The sequence below is a fragment of the Fringilla coelebs genome (genome assembly GCF_963513975.1).
Source record: "Fringilla coelebs genome assembly, chromosome: Z".
Classification (NCBI taxonomy): Eukaryota; Metazoa; Chordata; class Aves; order Passeriformes; family Fringillidae; genus Fringilla; species Fringilla coelebs.
In genome coordinates, this window is record NC_140031.1 from 37,703,288 (window position 1) to 37,727,173 (window position 23,886).

Sequence of the window (23,886 nt, forward strand, 5' to 3'; positions counted from 1 at the left end):
ATGTTATTTACCAGTTCTTTTGTAAAGAACAGAAGTGTCTTGAGCTAAAAACATGGTTGTGGGTCTGCAATGGAAGGTGCTATATTCACTTTGATCAAATTCCTTCCTACTGTGTCTGTCATCCCTACATTAATTACTATCAGCCTTCTATGTCCAATGCTGCCTCTTCAAGGCCCTTCACTGTCTTAAAGGAGCCCTGACCCACATGGTTTGAAGACTGCATCCCCAACATTTAATTACGGAATTTGCTTTTGCAGAAGATGGACCTGGATCAGACCCGGATCCCAGATGAAGAAGGATGTGCGGTTCATTACCTTTGCTCCCAGTTGGAGAGAGAGATGGCTTGGAAGACAGGACATGAATTTAGAGATAGGCACCAGAACAAACAGTTCAAGGGTCATCTTCTGCTCATAGTCTTGCCCGTCTCCTATAATTAGCTACTGAAAATATTTCATTTTTTTCACACCTAAAGCAAAATGATAGAGGGAGAGCCTTTATGCAAGCCACACACCCTATTAAATTTTTTAGGTAATGGAATAAATAAGAAAATTTCACTTTTAATTTCAGGGATGTCAACATAAAAACAGTATTTCTAACTGACAATTTTTCTTCGTAATTCATAAATTCCTTGAGTGCCATAAATGTTTCTCTTTGTAATAGTCACCATTCCTATCATCCATTCCCCCTCAGCTTAAGAATGTTCCTCTCAAATCAAGCTTGTCTTCAAAAGATATCTTTACCATGAGAAGTGCATTAAAAATTACCTTCAGTGGGAGCAAAATAAATACATTGCGATGTATTTCAGCTTGGAACTCTCTGTGGTGGGAGATGTATTACAGTAAATTGCTTTTTCTCTAGGGTTCCTCTGTGCATTTCAAGTCCATATCTTTCTTCAAGGCAAGTATACAAAATATATCCTACAGTAATATAATTATTTCCAAACAATGCCAGTTTATCTAGAGTAGAGCCAGTATACTGGACCCTCAAAATCTCCACTTAATACCATTGACATAAAATCCTTTAAAAGTAATAAGACTTGTGTTTCTTCTAAAATGCACTTCTTTTGCTGTCTTCCTCTCATGAAGGCAGAAACATGAAAAGAGATTCTTTATTCTAAGTCTTCAAGGCCTTGAAAATAAAATTGCAGTTCAAGATGATTATGGAGGTGATTCCAACAAACTTGGAACACATCTGACTAATAAAGGCATCTGATTAATAAAGGCAGCCAGGATAACTTCCTGCGAAGCCAGACATTCCTCAAAATTCTACCCCATGCAAACAGAATGCATTAATGCAGCATCTCTTTAAAGAATGAGTCACAATTCACAATCAATTTGAGATCTGCCATTAAAGGACCTTGGGAAGAATTTTCTTCTTTTTTGTGTAGTCTGAAAGGCATCGATCCATGGACATGTGGGAAGAATGATGATGCTGCAGATCAAGTCCATATTGGCTCAGAGTTAGGAGAAATTATAAATAACAAGAAAGATATTACTAAAGATACAGCAAATGGTACTGGGAAACAGTCCACCACCAAAAGACAAATGAACAACAATTATATTATATCCAACAATTAAAAACCTAAGTTTGTATTAATGGCCAAAACCTGTATACTGGCAAATTTGGAATATGTTTTAGTTAACCCCACAGCAATCTCTTTTTATCAAGATTTGGTAGCTGTTCAAAAGGGTTCATTCCACCTTTACCCATTAGGCATAATTGGGCATAATGAAGGAACGACTGAATGAAATTTTAGGATAATTAGAAAAGGTCTGATCAAGGAATGACTAGTCCCTTCTAACTCCAAAAATCTATGACATTTCATAAATTAAATACTCGGCATAAAAAGCTTGATTGTTTCAAAACAGCATATTTACCTAAGAAAGTCTGTCACAGGAGTCACACAGTAATTACATTTCTTGGAGTGTCCAATTGTGAGGCTAACAAAATTACTGCAAGTAGATTCTCCTACAAAAGCAAACAAAAACACCAAACTCAGGCCCCAAAACATAGTGAGAGAGAGTGAGTAATGAAGAGAGTTTTATCAAAAAACTCAGTAAACATACTTCAAAAAAACCATGTTGCCTGCAGAGATAATTTTTTTCTGCAGAAGCAAAACAACCAAAGATTAGGCCTTATTCTGCAAGCTTGAATCACTCAATTTGATTTCAAATGCCATTTAATCTTTTAGTATTAAATATGTTCAAGTTTAACATGAAGAAATCATAGTATTTCAATATTTTTCAAGATTCTGCTCTCTCTCAGTTCTCTTCAATTGAAAGAATGTAACCAAATACTACAGAAAAAGCCACTGCTTGCCGGCAGTCAAATCAAATTGTGTTTTGTGGCAGCAGAAAATAAACAAGTTGCCGTTTATTTACTGCAGAGCCTATTTGAAATTGATTGGCCAACTAAGCTGTCACTCCTCTTTCAACCAAAAGTAATTCCTTGAATCATCTGGTTTGCCTTAATGGCAAAGCAGAAACTTTTGAAATAGCCAAGTAGAGCTGAAAAGGTGTCATTCATTGCTTGCTAAGCCATTTTAGACCTTTGATCACCAAGAGGCAATGAATTCAAGAGGAGGGTCACCTACATGCCCCGAGTGCACTTTTCCAAATCTTTCCCCTTGTCTCTGGCAAGGCTAGAGGCAGCAGAGTCCATTCCCTCAGGCAGTGCAGGCAGCATCATTGCTTTATACAGAGCATACCATGTCTCCTTGATAAATCAGTACATTGCAACACACACATGCTACAGACTTGTTTCTGAGGGTTCCCAAAAAGTGACTGAGATAATCATAAGGAAGACAAAGCATTACACATAATTACAAAATACTTTTATCAATGTATTTTTCTAAGAGAGAGGTCTATCTTTTGAAAAAACTATAAACAAATGATTAAAAAAATGTAACCACAAAAAAACCCCAACAGAGCAGCCAAGCCATCTGCCTGTAAAGAGGTTTGGGAAGATAAAAATCTTCCATTATACTAGCAACAAGAAAGTTCTTGTTTAGCAGATGAAGATTCTTATTTTATCCTTTCACCAAAGCATTGCAGCAAGCCTGTAGAAAAAGCAGATATTGTTGCTTTTAGTTAACCTGAAGTCAGGGAAATCATCATTGCAGCTTGGAGGATGGTAAAGGAGTGGCATTAATTTGCATTGGAATACAGTTTTATAGTTCCTATCAACCACCAGAGTGAATTAAGGGCTTTGATCTTGGTTCCTCTCCTCATTGAGATAGCTGACAGGATATCAGTCCAGTTGTGCTCCCTGAAAATCAGAGAGAATATGGCTTGGCAACTCAGCCAAAGACGTGATGGGCACACTACTCTACTGGACTTCACTGAATGTGGCGATGGCTTCTGGCAATAACGACTCCTGATTCAGGCTCCAAATTTGGTGCCTAACACCAGCTGTAAGTAATGTTGACCTTACATCCTGAATCATGCATATTCTGGACTTAATTTTGTTTAGGGACTCCTATATCTCTCCCGAGAAGGACTCAGTAAACTCGTGTCTTAGTTTCTAAAGCCATAAAATGTTCCATGTTTCTGTAAGTTCAGAAAATCCCAGAGAAAGGAGAGTTACAGGTGGATATACTAAATTATTACTGGTAGAGGGCTAAATTAATGTTTAGTTTTTAATTAATTATTGCATTTCTTATTTTGCAAAGTCTGTTTCTGTTTAAATCACACTGTTGCTTCTTTTCTTACACCAAGCTCACTTAAATTAGAAATAGTTTGTTGCCATAGTGATGTTTTTCCCTTTGTAGTTCTGTTATTTCAGGTTCATTGCAAACTACACTGCATAGCAGGAATTCAGACATGGAAAAATGTTTCAAATCATCTCCTCCATCCTTTGGACACCATACAGCTGGTGCTTAAACTATGTATCAAATTTCATAGTTCATTCAAGATGTTATCTAGTGTCATCAGAAGTGATTAGAATTGCAACAAATTTAATAAAGTGTTAAATAATACAGTTGAATATTTTTGTCACTACCCAAGCTGCTTTTCAACTTTCCAGTTTTCCATTTCAGAACAGATAAACAGTCTGCCCTAAAGAACTCCTACCCCACTTCAGTGTATTTATAGAGAGCCAGTATGCTAAAAATGAGCTGTATAACTCTCCATCCGCTTACAGGGATTCTGTGACTGCTATCAGATATTGTTCTTTGTTATCACCTCTTGTCTGCTCACTCGACTCATGCCACTGGAAGGCTGAGTGAAGATCTGGGCAAAACTTTTACATCTGGTTTAAATAAGTTGTGGGTTTTTTTCATGTTCGGAGGGAGGCAACTAGTATATAAATTAAAAGGCCAGAACAGGCTTTAACCTCCATTATAGTGAACAAAAAGGTGGAAATCAAATGAACTAATATATAAAAAATAATGGGTGGGAGAAGCAATGACAGTAGTTATACTGCTTGCAATCATTGTCCATTTTACAGGAGTTTTTTCTAATTAAATGCATTTTCTCCACTTTTGTATTCATACCCAAAGACACTTTGGGTGTTATGTAAATAACATAATGCTATTTACAGTCCAGTAAGAAGCTTGAAACGTAACATCATTGTCATCGCAGGAGCCGAAATCCACTAAGAGCTTTCTCCTCAGGGGAACAGGAGAGTGCCTCACACCACAGACAGGCTGATTTGTTTTTCAGTCCTCAGAAGCTCAACTACCCCCTTCTTGTTTCCACTTTCTGTTCAATAAGTACCTTTTGAAACACGGTGTCAAACACACCAGCAAGGCTATTTCTACCAGAACAGGATGTCTGCATCTGAATCATAAATCCCAAACAAAAACACAGTCTGGGGGCCTTGCAACATTTACCTCAGTTACTATTTTTCTCCCTTGGCTTCAGAAAGTGAGAAATCTCTAATAATAACCTTACAAACAACTTGGGCTTTAGAATGTCAGGGAGCTTGGCTGGCATAACACTGAGAAGACATTAGCTTGGTGAGTAGTGCGCTACTCAGCTCATCGAGGGTGCTTAAATCTCCCTGTTCTTTCTGTCACACCACGTTTTGAGCTACTTTGTTTCAAATAACAGTTTACTGTAACTCTCAAATACCATAATTGACATACATTGAAACACCGTTTTCCCTGTCACTTTTGTCTCCATATTTACCACAAAATCTGTAGGTAGGAAAGGAGTTACAGATGTCTGACACAGTGGGCTCAGGGCTTCTTAGTATGAGGAGGAGGACACAGTTCCCAGGACTTAACTCTCCAAATCAAGTCCAAAAGAAGTTACTGGGTACTTGTGCGAATTCACCTGGTGTGCTCAAAATATGGTCTTCTGCTTTTTTGTGCTCCCATGTTAAAATAAAGTCTCTATTAATAAAGAAGAAATCTTTGAATAAAATCCGAAAAATAATTGCAGTGGCTGTGCTCTGGAAGAACATCATTATCATCACAGCTGAGCAACAGTCCCCAGCTCTGTATCAACACTGAAATCAAAGGATTCCATGCTGACACAAACATCAAGTACTGTAACATCAGCTGAGGCTTTGCAGGCAATGATGGTAAAAACCTCATTTTTCCTGTGAATTTTGCCTTGGAGGGGAACTGAGACCCACACTTCAGTGTGGGTGCCTTGCAGGACCTTCATATCTCCCACTCATGGTTAACTGGTTACTTGGAGGGTTCATCTCAACCTACTATTTTCTCCCTGTCACCATCAAGTCCATCATGAAAACATATCCCTTTCTCCTAAAACTTAAGTCTAAAACTCCTTTTTTATGTGAAGAAGATACTGAAAGATGATGACTTTTGAGTGTGAATGAAACAGCCAGTTTTGGAAACCCTTCAAATTCAAGCACATGCTTGAACTGCGCCTCCTTTCCTTGTATGCATGCTGCCTGACTGCAAGGTACAGGTCCTGGCAGAAACACACTTCCCGAGGGAAACAAAGACATTAAAAACCAAATACTTCCACTGACCACCCACCAACATTTAAATCTTGCTTGAAGAGTGATTTTCAGAAGAAGATAAATTGTGCAGACTATTACCATCCTCTTAGTGAAAACATTGAATCACAAAAATCAATGGTGTATGTGTAACATACTCCCACTCTGTGTTGAGATAAATTTCTTTTGCAATACAAACTCATTTTCCCTCATGTTGGCTCATGGTGAAAGATGTTGGTTGGTCAAATTCTACCCTCAGAAATGTATATGCAATATATGCATATATTTAGAGAAACCGTACACAAGCATGTAAGAATACAATTTCACTTAAAGGTCAAAAATTGTGATTGTTTAAAGCTCTCCTGAACTGTGGCAGGAGGAGGGACAAAGTTGCTTTTTTTTTATCAAAACAAGGAATAAAGAAGAATGACTCTGCAGGTAGTTGAACAATGCAAAAACGTCGGATGTTGAAGTATGGTGTGTATATAGGAAAAGCTGCAGGAGCAGGTATAAACTTGCACTTGATTGTACCTAGGAAACAAAAGCGGAAAAGTTGATAAAAGATTACATAGTAAACCAGGCTCTTAAACAAATATTTTGGCCGGCGCAAAATTACATTCTTTCTAATGCAAAAAAAAAATCTGTGGATCTCCTTTCCTAATTTTCCTGAAGTCCAGGAGAATGAGGGCAGACTGCTACCGTTGTGTACTTTGGGACAGAACTTTAAAAAAGGCAGCAAAAAACACAACTGAAAGAATTTTCAAATGCCACTAAGAAACATGTGTGGCAAACTTGTACTGACTGGTGTGGGTATCCTTGACAAATCCTGCTGGGCCACATGCTTGGACGGCAATTCAAGGTGCTCTCACAGCACCTTGGGGCATGCAGCAACACCTGGCAGCATCCCATTCCACTGTGCACGGAAAAAGGCTTTTCCCTGTGCTGCTCCCAGAACCAGCCAAATAACAGCACCTTCATAACCTTGGAGGAACCTCAAAATCTCATCTCATGGCTCATCTGGTCTTCCTGGGTTAACCCTTGCTTGGTGGCTAATTGTCACTCCCTAGCAATGAGATATATGCTTCAAATACTTTTGGGGCCTCAGCTAAACCAAAAAGGCCTGATACCTCTTTTCTCTCTTTGTTTCTCCAATTCACTGACATATTGATTGATATAATTTGGCTGTCCTGCAGTGCTGTCCATGGACACTGTCCAGCTAGATATTGTACAACTGCACAACAATTGATTTCCATCCTTCCACACATATCTATTCAGGGCCTGATTTAAGTCATGACACAAGAGATAGCAGGTGGATGTAATGAGCCGATGAGAAGAGCAGAACGTCCTGGCAAGCCAACACAGATAAGCACAATAAAGCACAGTGGTTACCCCATACCAACCATTTGCCTAGTCCTGTCATGTCTTTTATAGGCGTCACAATGGAGATCAGTCTTAAGGAGGGGCCTGGCAGAGGGGAGCATGGAGTGGGGCTCTCCTCAAAGGAGATGCTCCATGCAAGAAGTGCCTGGGGTAAAGCCTAGGCTGGTGTCTGCTGATGGTTTTGCTAGTGCTCTCCTACTTGGTTGCTCAGTGTAAATGGTGGTCAAGTGTGTCTTCACATACTTTTTTTCAACATCTAGAAAATTTCACATGTATGAAGCTTTATTAAAGACTGTTTATCTTTGGTTTCCCCTGCAGAGAACACCTAGGTAAATAAAAGCACACAGACACACACAAATGTGCAGATGTACATCCCCTTCAAACAATAGCGAAGACAAGAGAGTTAAAGCACGGAAGTCAATACTGTGCCTCAGTGAAGTGCACCTAGGCTTGTTCCCTTGAAAGCACATACTTAAGTAGCCACAAGCAGCTGTTGAAAAACAAGGATCTCCAAGAAGTCAAATTATCTTCAAGCATGTTGTACTTTTATTCAACTAGATAACCTTTTCAAGGTTCTTCAGCTTCACTAGAAAATTGTCCTTGTGTTCCACTGCACAGGACATGCTTGTTTCACTTCTAGTGGGAGATGACTGAGATATTAAGTGCCTGCTTGTAGGTTGTGCAAAAAAAAAAAACTGCCTGAGGTCTAATGATTTAATATTAAGCAGTAGTTTCAAGATGAATGTTGGAAAGTAGAGAAATTCCTCTTTGGTATTTATGTGGTTTAAAGACTAAGTGAACTGCATATTTCTCTTTAGTAAATCTGTGGTCAACTTGATCACTTTAATATGGCAGCTAAGGTGGTTGGAGAGGAAGTGGTGTATTGAAAAACCATCAGCCTAAATATGTATCAAACCACAGAAAGTCCCCACAGACTACTTCCAGAGTCTCCACAGACCACTTCCAGAGTCCTCACAGACCACTTTTTTTGACCATGGAGGTATTTTTTTGGGTTCTTATTTCTCTCTTTTTTTTTTTTTTTGGAAACAAGTCTAGCTTAAATGATAAATAATAAGTGACAACAACAGCCAGCTGGTTCTCATAGAAAAGTAAGTGACTGACAGAGCAGCTGCCATCTCGCTTTCTCTCACTGCCCTTTTCAGAGCTTCAAAGTTCCTCTTTTATGTGGTATATTAACAGCACTGTTATGACTACAAAGCCCCAAATACTCACAAGGAACTCTGCTGAGCAGAGATTTGAATGTGCTTTTTCAATGGAGTCATCAGCCAGTTTTCATCAGAGCCATAGAGAGTATTCCCCTGTCAGAAATTCGTGTTGTGACCTTGGGCCATGCTTTTCTGCTTCTGATATGCACTTCCCAAAGTCTTAGCTGGTCACAGCTGAGAGTGTTTTCAGACCTCCCTGCACAGCACCCCTGCATGAGGTGTTGTGAGAAATCTCAGTGCAATTCAGAAAATCTGGTTCAAGTTTTGCAGAAAAGTTTTTCTGGAAGCTGGGAAAAAACAGTTGCTTTCACTGATATTGCATTTGGGGATTACTTTCTTAATAAAATGCTATTAACTTGAATGTTCAGGATTTGGGCACATTTTTCACTAGTTTTCCTGGAAATTCTATGCCAAAAATCCATGCACTGCAGAAAATACAGGGATTCCTAATGATTTTGTTCAGGCTGTTCCTGCATGACTGACATCAACAGAATCTTTACCACTAGCTGGGATGAAGTTCTAAAGTAGAAACTTCCATTTTCTAAGTAAAAATCCATGTGATTTTCCCCATACTGTGTTCTTATAGATGTTGTTTATTTGGGTTTCCCCCCCAGGTTTCTTTTTTTCTGACCTCTTCAAGAAGCTTTCTGACTTCTCCAAGAAAATCATCATTACACTTGTGATCACTGCAGCCTTTCAAGATACAGGATTCTAAGAAGGAAAGAGACCTAGGAGAAGAAGTGCAGAAGACTTATGCAATCCCTAAACCTGTCTCTGCTGGCACCAAGAGTTGGTGTAAGAGACAAGTAAGCAATTGCAGAGTATGCAAAATTTCATTATGGATGCACAAGGAGGGGGAGCGTGGCTTCATTTCTGAATTCACTGTGTAAATGTAGCTCACAAGTGGGACTGAAGATCAGAAAGGGCTGCAGTGTGGAGAATTGGGATTTCCCCTGAGAGTTCCACTGAGAAGGCCAAGAGCCTTCCTTACGTAATAATAACTTACTTATCCTTATCTCCCCAGAGTGTTCTGAGGCTTAATTAGTTAATGTTTGTAAAGTGCTTTGCAGATGCAAAGAGTAATATACGTACTAAGTATTATTAACTGGCAGAAGGCCTACACGTGTGAAGTCCCTACAGCCTATTGAGACTCAATTATTCAGCAAATTCCCTAAAAGTATGAAAAAAAGGGACAAAGAGCTCTCACTCAAAAACACCAGAAGCCCACTTCCACAGCCTCCCTATGTTCCACACCCCAGGACCATGGAATAAATATTACCTTTGTTCCATTTCCACTACACCCCAAGACAAGTCAGGAGGACAAGATCTACGAGAGCCCTGGACCAAAGAGACCTGAACAGAGAGTTGCCTCTGCCCCACTGAGTTAAAGAAAATTTTTTAGCTTGTGACATGGTTACAATTTTAATTGTAGACAAACACCTTTTGTCACTGTCTTCTCCTGAGTGAGATGCATAGGATATCTGCTTCCAAAAGGACCTGGAGCCTGATCTTCCTAGGAAGCCCAGAGTTTGCTACCGCAGACAGCTGTAAATGCCAAAGCGGAGCAATAAACTGCAATATGAATTACAGAATAATTGCTGTGTTTTAATACTAATACATAGGTGGAATACTATGCACATGATTGACAAGCTGAAAATCCTCACTCAACAAAGAAAACCAAATAAAGCAACAAAAATGTCCCAGATATGATTCTTCAGACACAATAGAGATAAGATATCATGTGCTATATCACTGCTTAGCTGTTTAATTTCTGGCACAATGAGAATTGCTTGCACACTTCTTGGCTACAATTAATTTTTTTTTTTTATTCCTGCATTTTCCTGTTTTTCTTTCTTCCACATGCATAACCTTCCTGTTCAATTTTCAAGTTGTCTATGTTTAGTAGTATCTCATTAGAGCATTACACTAAAACAGAAGTATATTTTCTGGCATCAGAAAAGTACAGTGATATAAAATAGCTGAGAGTATTTTTCCCATCTTGGAGTCATCAAGAACAAAGTGTGCATCATTCAACACTGCAGTACAGCTCAATCCTGAGGTTATACTCAGAGGTACCCAAACTTTCCTGGTTCTTGCTTGTGCCACAGATGCTCTAGCTGGCCTCAGACTCTCCTTCCTCTCATCGCTTGGGAAGAGGATATATTACTTCTGTTTGTCTCGGGCAAGGGAGATGCCGATATGCATATGTTGGCGGTCATTATCCTGTCGGTCTCTAGGCATGGAAAACACCAACACAAACCTCACTTACTGTAGCAAGTCTTCCAATATGGAAGGTAGAAAAGTGCATGCAGCCTGACTGAGCAACCCTGTTGAGTATCGGGCACCTAACTCAGCCAAGTGCCCATAAACTATACATAAATAAAATAAAGGTAAGTCTTAGGATGTTTCCCCAAAACTATGCTTACTAATTCAATGTTTCTAGTATCATATACATAGAAAAGAAAGTACTTATCTTGTACTACTCCTGCAGACTCAATATCAAAACTCGGCTTGAATTGTTTGAATAGCTGACCAATGACTGAAGAAACTATGCAATAATCATGCACTGGAACCAAAATCTGAAGGAATTTCAGTGAAAAATGTATTACAAAGTAGATATGCAATGATTCAAGATTTTATTTGCCGTGGCTGACAAAAAAAATGAGCAACAGGTTTCAAGAGCATAGTATTTTTCTCCTGTCAACAAAGACTAGGAGAGAGATGTCATGATCTTACCACAGGATCTGCATTAGCAATACAGTCAGAGGTACTTACTAGAGACACAGAAAACAGCATATGTAAGGTATTTATTAAGTGGATTTTCTTCCTCAAACAGCCCTACACACTTCTGTCAAAACCCTATTATTTGAAAACCACAATCTGAAAAGCTGCCACATTTCCCTTCAAGCACAAAGTTGTTTCTTTGTGGTTTTCTCCATTCCATCTCACCACAGATCAACTGATGAAGGCTCATCTTACAACCAAAATAAATACAACCAACATAAACACATTTTCCATAATACACTAGGATCATCTGTTATTACCAGGCCTTGTGGTAACAAACCCTTTTATGATGCATTTATTCAAGGTTTGTCTTTCCCAAACTGTGGGGAATACTTAATTTGTTTTCTAAGTCGTACTTTGTGTAACTAAATAATTAATCGCATTGATATTCTATCAATACATCTTTCTTTAATGGTTAAACATATGTTAATAATTCAAATATCTATGGGTGACCTCTTTGCACTCCTGTGATTTTCAAAAACCCCAGTGCTCTTTGAAGGCACTCTATCATTATCATGTGCGGCACAAGTTAAAAGCCTTTTGCTCTTTCTTTTATTCTCTTTTTTTTTTCCTCTTTCACTACTCGGTGTCTTGCCAGGAGGGGTCCTTTGGACCATCAGGAACCTGGGGTTAGTTTTAGGTGGAACAGGAAAGTTCAAGGGTTTCAAACTGCTGATTCAGGTACAATACTTGAACACAGAGTAACTATACTGAGTGGGCAGAAGGGTGTTACACAGCACAATCCTTTCTGTACTCATCTGACAAAGATTTTAAATTGTAATTAAACTCATCAACAGAGTCTGAAAACCTCTGGATGTTTTCCTAATTCACAGGTTATGTAATTATAAGTTATTAGAATCTAGCAGTCTAATGCTGCCAAATCCCAAAAGAACCTCACTGCCCTAAAATACAGCCTCTATTAAAAAATTTTAGCGTGTGCTTCTTACAATGACAGCAGTGGTGTTTCCAGGCAAACCGGATATGTATTTAAAGGAGCTCAGAAACAGCAAACACCGAAGTCTTCTCTTATGTCCTGAAAGGCATTTATGGGCAAATACTTCCCTATATTCCATATATGGGGAAAAGGTGACAGTGTCAAGTTTTCTACATTTTTAGGTGAAGAATAGAACTAACTTCCCAAAAGTTACAGTGGAATCTTATAGCAGAGACCATAAACTGCAACAGATAGTCTCTTCATTCCTGTCTACTGTTTTAACATGAAATCACTGTTCCTTGTTAAAGCTAAGCTGACATACAATAAGAATTTCTTATCACCCAGTGAATCTGTGTACTTTTGCAGTGGTTTCCTCTCAAAGGGTATGCCAAAAATCCTGTTGATTTAGTGTACTGGTTTTGGTCCAGATCAGCTGTGAGGAAGCAGAGCCTGGAGCTGTCTGGGTGTGGCTATGATGCTAATGATATTCCTTGGCATTTTACATTATTATTGCTAGGAGCTGGGGAAAGGGACTCTCTTTCACACCTGAGAACAAAAGGAGCAAGACTGGCAGATGGAGTGGTGAGGTAACATTGGTCTGACCAGAGGGATCAGTTTGAGTGGTGTGGCTGCTGTTGGCTTGAGGTCTCTAGGTTTTTTTTGCCTGTATTATTAATGTTGTTGCTGTTACTGTTTGTTTTCTTATCTTGCAGTTTCCTGCAAATCATTCTTGTCTCAGGCCACGGTTTTTGCTTTTGTATCTCCAATTCTCCTCTCTGGCCATCTTCAGGTGAAAGTAGGGGAAGGAGAAGCCAGTGAGAAGTAAAGTGATTTTGGAGTCTCAGCATGGCGGGAGAAGGCACCAAACTGGGGAGCAGCATTACTAAGCCATGATACTCAGGGCTTCTGATTCACAGAGTTTGGAAAATAAAGCAGGTTTCTTAGGTAAACAACTTTTGGAGACTAATTATGGGAATTATGGGAGACTTTTCTTGGCCAGCAAAATTGCGAAGTGTTCCTACCTTTTTCTCTCTTGCAAACTTGTGTGCAAAACAAAAGCAGAGACTGGCTTAGAATGGACACAGCATGTGGAGTGGATACTGGAATAGACTTTGTTCTCTTGTGTGTGAGGAATTATAGTAAATGAATAAATATTTACAGAGGTGAGTGGGAAGTATATCTTTAAATAACACCCCCCATGATGTCAAAATCAGTCCTACTAGACATACCTTAAGAACATGGGGTTTTTGCCCTCTGGAATCACCTCTTCTTAAAAGTATGGGAAGTGGAATAATCTACAAAGTAATATAAGAACCTTCTATTAATTTCTTTTGTCTTCAGCTCTGTCTGGAAGAAGAAAAATGCAACAGTTTGTAAAATGCACATACCAATTCACCCCAATTAGGCTACTATGTAGAATCTATATATTGGTACACACTGCTCTACCTTCGATTTCATGACAACACTGAGAAATAAAGGTAGTTCTTCCAAGTTCATATTAAAACATTCATGTTTAAGAAAGCTATAAAACTGACATTTTACCCTTGTGCTACAGGTACCTGGTCTTATAACCAAGTATTTTCCCGCTGAATGGCTGGGCCTTAAGCCATTCTTGAACAGCAAGAGTCCTGCTGCAGATCATCCTACAGGAAAAAAAAGCTTCAGAAGAGGTCTTGGCAAGTAGCACAATGGTAACCTGTTGGAACTTCCCATGAGCAAACCAAGAAAAGGCTTTGAAATAGTAGCTCAGTATCAGGATAAGATTTGCTTGACGGAGCCAGACTCATCGCGACAGCAATTCAGGACAAAGAAATGCACACACAGACGTACACACTCACACACAAAGTCCATGTGCTTTCCTGACATTTCCTCAAAGTGGGACACACCAGCAAGCCTGTTAAATCATGGCTCTGTGCTCAGGTGTTAGTCACCCCATCACTTCTTCACAACAGAAATCATCCCAGGAATTACAGATCTTAACTCTTCCAAAACAACTGAAGTCTGTGTCAGAGAGAGAGGGAAACCTTTTCTGAGAGCATAGTGTGGGCAAGCATTTCAACAGCACACACTGCACCGTGTGGTCAGATGACTTGTGGAAATCCTCCTGGTTTTCAGTCCCAAGGGAAAGTCTCATACCTCTAAATCCACACATGTTGGAAGAATGTATTCCAAAACAAAGAATAATTCAAAGTTCAGTTTTGAATGTTTATTGTTTTATCTGTGCCTGCTTTTAATATTTATACCTATCTCCATGGCAAAAGAAAACCATTTTTCTTTTTTAAGGTAATTTTTTTACATTGTGGGAATTGTTATTCAAGGAAACAAAGCCATATGTAGCATCCTTGGAGGTCAATGCAAAAACAAAACCAGACCCTTTGCATGCAAAATCTGGCCCAAAGGCACAAGCAATCCCAAAGTGTTGTTGAGGTTAGACAAGATTTATGTCTGTGAGGATGGCAGGGGTCTTTCTTGAGGAGTAAGGGATAGTGCTCACAGCCCTTCAATGAACTTTCACATAGCAACAACCAAGAATAATAACTCTTCAACTGCAGTTTTTTAAGTTGCTTATGGCTTTGTAAAGCCCCTCAGAATAGCTGGCCACAGATTTGGAATTATATCCCTCTGGACAGAACAAACTCTACCCTTTTTGTTGCACATTACAGTCAATCCACTCCTTAAATATCATTTAATACAGGCATCAAATACAAGTAATTTACCATAATCTTCAGATATACAAATACATACCCAGATGGCTATAACCAACAGCTGTCAACTTGCAACTAATTTAAAACCTTACCTCACAAAGTCACTAGGAGCTATATTTCCTAGCTAGCCAAGATCACAATCCTTTACATAGCTACTACATCATTAAAATAATCATATTTTTCTCCTTTGTGTTTACTCTTTTTCATTGTTAATAATCTACATATTTAGGAACATGGTTTTATTCCCTAATCACTACTTCTATGGGGACCCTGCTGTCACTCTGACTTGCTGATGAACCATCTGAGGCACTGGAACATGAATTAGCCAGCTGGAAACCGCACAAGGTAGTGAAAGAGCCAAAATTTTAACTAAGCATTTCCAGACCTGATGCCCTTAGTTCTTTAGACGGCCCAAGTCCTTTGTGCAGGAATCTTATTGGAAGAACCTTCTTGGATGAATCAACAGAGCTAAAATAGGAACAATCTGATCATTAATTTAATATGGGGGTGGAGTTTTGTTTGTTTGTGGGTTTGTTTGTTTTGGGTCTGTGCGTTGTGGGTTTCTTTTCTTTCCGTGTGATGTCTGACTTGCCCAGGATCAAAAGTACTATCACACCATGACAACCACAGGAAAACACTTTTCTTCCCAGCCGTAAGCCGGAGTTTGTGGCAGCATCCTTCCTCCAGACACTGAGGTGGCTTTCTGCCTTGGCTCAGAATGTTCTGGGTCCTAACAATGTCCCTTCCCCTCCTGTTGTGGCTGCGCAGACAGAAGCCATCCAGAGCACCTCTGGTGCCTGTTCCCAGACCTGGATGTCCCTGCACTGTCTGGTCAATGATGGTGGCTCTCCTGCATGGTGAGCCTCTCTTTCCAATTTGTAGAACACCCAGCAAATATCTTCTCATGGCTTGGCAACCTTGTTTAGATGAATGGGAATTTTGCAAAAGAAGAAGACAGAGCTAAGAAACTCCATTCCTTGAAGTGCCAAGGAAACTCTCACTGCTTATCAAGCAGCCTACAGCGTTGGGTTCTGCTAAAGAAAACATCAATTAGTTCTGGCTTTGTCCTCTGAAAATATAATAAATATTGGATAGTCATAAGCTGCCTAATGCCAGGCAAGTTTCTAGGGAGGAGACATGATCAAATCAGCTGTGCACACACCTCACATCTTTGCAGTGGCATGGAGTCAGGACCAATCACTTGGGCATGTTTGAGAAATGAATTTGGCAGCTTGGGTGTAGCTCATGGCCAACCAGCAGTTGAACAAAAAAAATCAGTGCTGGGGTTGGCACCGATCTGAAATGTCTGTGTGATATATCCATCCCACATGCAAAAAGTCAGCCTTCCCCACTGGATTCCAGAACTTCAGGAGATTCTGGATGTTTTTCCATTTTCAATTTTCTATGCACACAATTGAAGCAAGAACTGTGGTGTCTCTACCCTGTGATGAAAAAAAATCACATAAAGTAGAAAAATTTCCCCTCCTGGCAACTAATAAAGAATTAAAGCCAATAGGAAGGATTTTTTAATAAACTCTGACAATGGCTAATATTTTCCACTGGAACAGTTTCCTAGTGATAATGGGATCACACAGACATTTTGTATTTTGGGGTACAGTGCTGGTATTTTCTGCAGTCACTGCTCAGATGGTAGACAAAATGTTTAAGAAAAAAAAAATGTGTTGAATCAACATATGGAAGTAAACCTTGTGTTTCAAATTGCTATTTCAGCCTTTTGGTATGATAAAATATAAGAATGCCATTACTTCAAAGCACGCCTTTTCGGTGCAATTTCCACATAGGCTTTTCAAAAACCATATATTCCGAAACTTCCTGCTCCATAAAAGAGGAGAGAAAGTGGCTAAACAAATGCATTTGGACATGTTTTTATTAAAATAACTATTGAAATAGACCAGTCTTTGTGGCAAGAAAATCCCTCCTCTAAAGAACTACAAAGCATTATTTCATAACAAATAACAATCATCAGGGATTTCAGTTCTTGCCCTGCCCATGTTCCAGGAAATTTTTTCATCACAATGCATAGAAAAAGTAATTTGTTCCATGAAGACTCACTTTCCTGGTCAACATTCAAATAATCTAAATGACTTATCAAAGAAAAATCTGCTTATTTTAGAGCTGGGTATGACATAATTGGGATTGTGGTGTTGCTTTACAAGCCTGCTTTGTGCTTTACTGCTTTGCTTTGTCTGAAATGTACTCAACGGAAGCACAGCTCAAAATTAGTCAAGAGTTCTTCCAATAAATATATTTGCAAAATGGGTGGGGTGTTTTTTTTTTTTTTGAAATGCAAAGTCCTGTTAATATTTAAGAATTTGCAGACCCTCCTACAAAAGCTGACTTTTATTAATAGTACAAAAGCTACAATGCTGCCTATTCATCTTGTGCAAGAAAATGGAATCCACTCCAGATATTGTAAGACATGTTGTGAAGCTCACTAGTCTTGGCCCTCCAGAATTATTCTCTTCCTTGGCAGGGTTACTCCAGCGCCACAAAACAAACAGACCTTCAGTAAACCATGACACATCACAGTATTGGGTGGGAAAGCGGAAATTTATTGCTATTGAGGATCTTGTTCAACTTGGAAAGCTAGAGGTCTAATAGGAGAGCTCCTTAAGCATGTTTTGCTTGCCAGACCAGCAGTATGATTCCTAGATTACCTTTTTTTTAAATGCACATGAAAGGGACAAAGGTAGCACGGCTACAATTTTCAAAGTAGATTTAGCACAAACCTGGTCCTGTTTGGAAAGGCTCTGGAAGGTTTCTGCAAATTCATCACTACCTGCTAACAAAGATAAAGGAGTTCTTACGGCACTGAATACTACCTTTTATCTTGAGTCTACCATTTTGCACTGCAGCACAGATGAGAATAAAGCAAAAGCCCTGGAACAGAGAAAGCTACTTTTCTTTTGAAAACCACGTCCATTTTGCTATGACAGTTGCACTTTTTCTTTCTGTCACTTTGCTCTGTTGCTTTTACTGTAAATCTGGGACTTGCTGAGAAACAATTCTCATGGTTTGCTTGAAGCTCAAGATTACTGTAGAACCCAATGCAACAAAAGTTATGGTCCTACCTGCCGGGGGACAGTGTTTGGTTTTCTGGACAATAGATTGTAACATATTTGTTTTGCTTTTCAGACCAAGAGATATTAATTGGTATACTTGTGCGTGGTATATGTATTTCCCATAGTAAGGTCTGATCCCTGCTCATTATACAGAGACCTTTCTGAATTATAGCAAAGGGGCATGTAGATTTCTACCAGTAGTTTGGTATATTTTCATTTATAATTCCTGGAGCTCAGAAGGCCTTTGAGTAGGAAATCCACAGTGAAAAGTCAGCGTGCGAGCAAAGAACAGTTTTGTCTGTTCCCATCAGGGAAAGGCACTTCTGTACAGCCCTCCTTTACCTACCCAGTGAATCTTAGGCTTGCTGAGGCTCTTCTGCTACCTCTCCTGTCATCCAGTACTTGCTGAATGCCACAGATTGGTTTTTGTGGGCTGTTTTGGAGAAAGGAACGGGTGAGAATGATAAATACCTGTCTGGAAGTCCTTGCAAAGGAATGATGAACTCTTCCTTTGTCCTTGCTGAAATGCATATGCCGCTAAGGCCTATATAAACCATTTAAATCATGGACATAGACTGACTCCCACCTGCTGAAGATCCCAGCCTGTATCCTGTTGGTATATTTTGGCACTGCCTTAGCCTCACTACTTTTTTTTTGTACTTCATAGAAAATCTCTGAAGGATCAATTGAGACAGAAAGACTGAGTTACATAAAGGTGTATTCCAATTTGTATTATGCGATGATCTGACCCAAAGACATTAACAGTAAATTCTTGTGTCATCTATGAGAAGTTCTTGTAGAAAAATTATTCTGTCATTAGAGTCATTCTGTCATTAGAGTAATTCTGTCATTCTGTCATTAGAGTCATGGGTCTTCTTCCTTTTTTTTTTTCTTTTCAGCAAACTATCTCAAAAGTTCATGTTTTGAGTGGCTAGACTCCTCAGCAGATTCAGATGGGACATGCAGAGGACTTTCAGCTGAAAAAAAATGACACAATAGTTTGTGAATACTTAAGGTACCTCTATGAGGGAAAAAAAAGGAGTGCATTCTCAAATGCATTTTTAGGCACACAAAACATAAAGGAACTGTTCCATTTTCACCTGCCAGGACAAAGTTTCCAGTGAAGCCCAGGCTTAAACCCTTCTCTCACCTGTACTCTTGCTTCCAGCACAGCTCTGCTCACATTTGATCGATTATTTTCCCTTTGTCATGGACAAAATCTTTCAACCAAGGAGGAAGAAAACATACCAAGGATTTGTACAAAGACGCTTATACACCCTGGAAGCTGGACATTGCACGTCACACTACCCTTCTAACTGAGATGTATTATTAATTCTGATGAGTATTGCTAGAGCAGTACCACAACTTAAATATTTCCACGAACTCTCAAACAATAGCGTCATTTCATTAGCTAACTGAACCAGTGGAACTGAAAGAGATGTCATGCAGCTTCCTTCTTTATCTTCTGCTCACATGCCTGTTAATGCCATGATTCTGAAGAACTGTCTGTGCCAAAGTCATGCTGGACAGAAATTGCACTCTGACATTTTTCTAGCTTCTCAGAGATGGATACTCAACAATCAGAACATCTACACCTTTGCTGTCCCAACCCTTAGAAAATTTTGTCTCTGACTTTGTACTTGTTATGGAGTGGGGTTCTTTTCCTTTTCCTGTAAGCTTTCATCTTTCTAGAGACTATTATCTTTCACTTTGTATGGGACTAACAATTTTCAGTACAGCGTCTCCAGGATTCATAACTATAACATGGTAGTACATTGACACTGGCCAGATGACAGCCACACAGCAAAGCCACTCTCTTACTCCCTTCCAGAGCTGGACTGGGGATAAAAAAAAAAAATATCTAAGGGTCGATGGTTTGAGGTAAGGACTGGGAGAGATCATGCATCAAGTACCATCAGGGGCAAAACAGGCCCAACTTAGAGATAAAAAGTGAATTTATTACTGACAAAATCAGAGTAGGACAATGAAAATGAAATAAGCTCTTAAAAACACCTTCCTCCTCCCCTGCCCCCACCTCCTTCCCAGCTGTATCTCCTACCCCAGCAGTGCAGAAGACAGGGAATAGGAGTTATGCCAGTTCATCACCCAAGGCTTCTCCTGCTGCTCAGGAATAGGAGTCATTCCCCTGCTGCACTGTGGGGTCCCACCCACGGGAGAATTTCTCCAACATGGGTCCATCTCATGAGCAGCAGCTCCCAGAGAAGTGCTGCAATGTGAGCCCATCCCACAGAAAATAGTCCTCCCAAACCTGCTGCAGTGTGGGTCACACTTTTACAGGATGCAGTCCTCCAAAGACAGGCTGCTCTAGCATGGGAGCAGGGCCCCTCTCTCCACAGATCTTTCACAGGCTCACAACCTTCTCTAGGCATCCACCTGCTTCAGCATCCAGGTGGATCCATGGACCTCCATGGGCTGCAGGGTTCAGGGCTGCTTCACCACGGGCTGCACCACAGGCTGCAGAGGATCCTCAGCTTTGGCACCTGGCACACCTCCTGCCCCTCCTTCTCCACTGACCCTGCTGCCTGCAAGGTTGTTTCTCTCACATGTTCTCACCCCATTCTTCTTTGGCCACAATTACATCTGCACAATAACTTTTTTTTCCTTCCTAAATCTGTTATCACAGAGGCATTACCACCATTTCTAATTGGCCTAGCCTCGGTCAGCAGAACATGGTTTTGGAGCAAACGGAGATTGGGTCTGCTCCATTGGACATGGAGGAAGCTTCCAGCAGCTTCTCGCAGAAGCCCTGTAGTCCCTCTGCTACCAAAACCAGGCCATGCATACCCAGTACAAACATTTTGACGGATAAGACACTATCTTTGGAAATGTGATTTTGATACGTAGGTTACACATGTACAGGAGAGTTCTAGCCACATGGTTTTAGGCAATTGTGAAGAGAGTCTTGTTACAATACGCAGAAGTCCTGTTATGAAATATATTATACCATTTCACTTTTGTGGAAAAATTAATTTAGAAAAATCTGAATTTAAAATTCAAGTATATGACACCTGTATCCCATTCCATTCTAAGCACTGCTGAAAGAGCTGGCCTGTTGTTTCCTGAGATGAAAATCATATGTGCTACTTTAGGAAACCAGATTCTACAGTCAAGCTTAAACAAAATGTTTTCACTCTTGTTTTAGGACAAAACCAGTATCCTGTAATCTCTCTGATCACTGCAGGTTTGGGGCATTATTGTTCAGCACCTCAATCAAAAAAACATAGGGCACTTATCATATTCAGACATATTAACATCTCTGAAAACTCTTCAGGTTTTAAAAACTCCAGGAAAAAGTAATTTCAATTATGAAAGCTAAAATCATTTTAGTCCTTATTTACAAATTTCTAAAATGTTCTTCAAAGAAAAAATTTTACTGAACCTGTTTTTCCAGAGGAAGATTCGCAATGATTGGTTACATTCTTATTTTATTCTCTGTCATGGCATACTATTCTTAAATTTAGAGGAAAACCACTCTGAATGACTCTTGAAAGAGAGATTCATATATTTTAAACAGACTTGCTATATACAAGCAAAACACTATCTTTCCCTCCATAAAGATTTGACTTCATTATACCAAATGCTAAAGAGTGTCTCACTAGGCAATCTTACACTTTGAGCTCATTTCCTAAAAAGTGTTTTGATTTCCTAGTAGTGTAGCAGGCATCAGAAAAATATATGCAGTGTATTTTTCCTGTGTTTATTATTTTCTTTTCCTTCTGGAGCTTTCTTTTTGCCTCATTACATTTTTCCCATTGCAAGTTTTGGTCAGAGTCCAGGGGATTGCGGTCAGGTTCTGCAGGGATTTTTTTCCTGGTTCTTTCTCTCCATGCATATTTCATGTGCCCATTACTTTAGGTGCCATAAACACAAATTAAAACCAGCATCATTTCTGTCAGAAAGGACCATATTTCTCTACTCATTCATTATTTATATTGGTTCCTTAAGTGGTGTTCTTGCTTGTTTGTCTCTAATAGAGAATACAAATTATTTCACAGCCTTTGTTCATTACAGAGACTGGGCCGATCAGGAGCTCTACTGAACTTTAAAAGCAAAGAGGCTCATCTCTGCGGATAGATAAATCCATGAACAATGTCTGCTGCTGAACAACCTGCCCCAGGCAGCCACAGAAACCACATTAGCCTCACCTTTCACTGTGTGTCATGGTAGAGATGATTCCTGTGCTTTGGGCCCATTTGAGCATCGAGTATTTAACCTCTGCACCAAGAAAGGTCTATGAACTTACATGGTTCATGGTTCATAACCAGCCTCCGAACAGGAGTAAATACAGAGGTCTGCTACGTCACTGTGTCTGGTCTAGTGAACTTCACCTTCTTCTCAGGGACAGGTTCATTTAAAAATCCATATGATTTCCCTCTCCTGCTGCTTCGATAGGGACATCTCCAGATTCTCTGTAATTTTTACAAAGCTTCCTATTTCATCCTGTATGGTCAGATTTGGCTCACCTTTTTCTGATGCCAGCAATATTACTTTCTGATTACGCAGCTCTTTCCACCACAGTGCACTACCAACCAATGTACATTGAGGGAACAGCTGCAGAGTCTCAGACATTTCATTTTGTTATGCAAAAATTAGTCTGTAAATCTGAAGCAGAGACCACTTCACTAATCTAGACTACTGGTCATCTAAGGCTTGCCAAAATCATGACACTAAAGTGCCTCGCATTTTCGTGGGCAAATGGAGGGAGTTTGCTTCCTACAATCAAACCTCTACTCTTTACATTTTCAATCTGTTCCACACAAAGAGGAAAACCACACATTCCCTTAAAAAGAAGAGAAATTAGCTTCTCTGCATGTCATGTGAATTAAGACTGAAGCACTGAGAAGAACATCTAATCCTATGAAATTCATAATAAAATTGTGAGACGATCACACGACATGAATCCTTCTTTATTTGGTCAGAGTGGTCAGTAGGTCTGTGTCATCAAGTGCTGCAAGCTCATCAGTGAGCCCACCCTAAAGATGTTCTAGAGGACTCCCATCAGTTACCAAAAGAGTCAATCAGGACACTACATAAATTCCCATTACACAGGCACAGGGCATTTGAAAGGCATTTTATTTTCCCCTCAGCACCTATGGGGCTATGGATACCAGCTCAGGTCTAGTACAATCCTCATGATTTTGTGAATCCCAGAAGGACCAAAGCTTCGTTTGAGAGCAATTTGTGGTTTCTGGTGCTGTTACTGAGAGCTGACCTTGCAATTAACCTGACTTTGAGCACCAATTCTGCTGTCTTCTTGAAGAGCTGAAGGACAGTGGGTGTCCAAATGCCTTGGACAGTGGGTGTTTGCTGTAGGCTAGTCTGTTTCCTTACTTTCAACATGCTCCAGCTAGGAGTGGGGAAGGTACAGCATTTCCCTTACAGCCTGCTTGGGAAGAAAGGAGAAAGGAAAGGAAAGAAGGAAAAACAAAGGAGAAAGAAAGGGGAGGAAGAGAGAAAAAAATAGGGCCAGTACATGAAGGAAAAGTCCAGGAAGGAAAGCCAGTGCTTCCCCAGGCAAAAATTAAATACCAAGTATTTAATATACCTAAGACCTACCAACTGTTTTCCTTCTGCCCTATCCTTACTCTGTTACTCTACTGTTTCTACAATATTTACAAACATTTTCATCCATTTTCAGAAATTTCTTTCCTTCCTTTCTCTCTAGAGAGTCCTTTAGACAGCAATGAAAGCTCTGAAGAAGCAGATCTCTATCAGAGTAGAGGAATAGTATTTAAAATTAATTAAGAAAACAATATTAGGCAGGTTATGAGTCCTGGGTTGTGGCGAGACATCTCTCTCTCTCCGTGTCTTCTGCAGGCAACAGCACAGCACGGGCAGCAGGG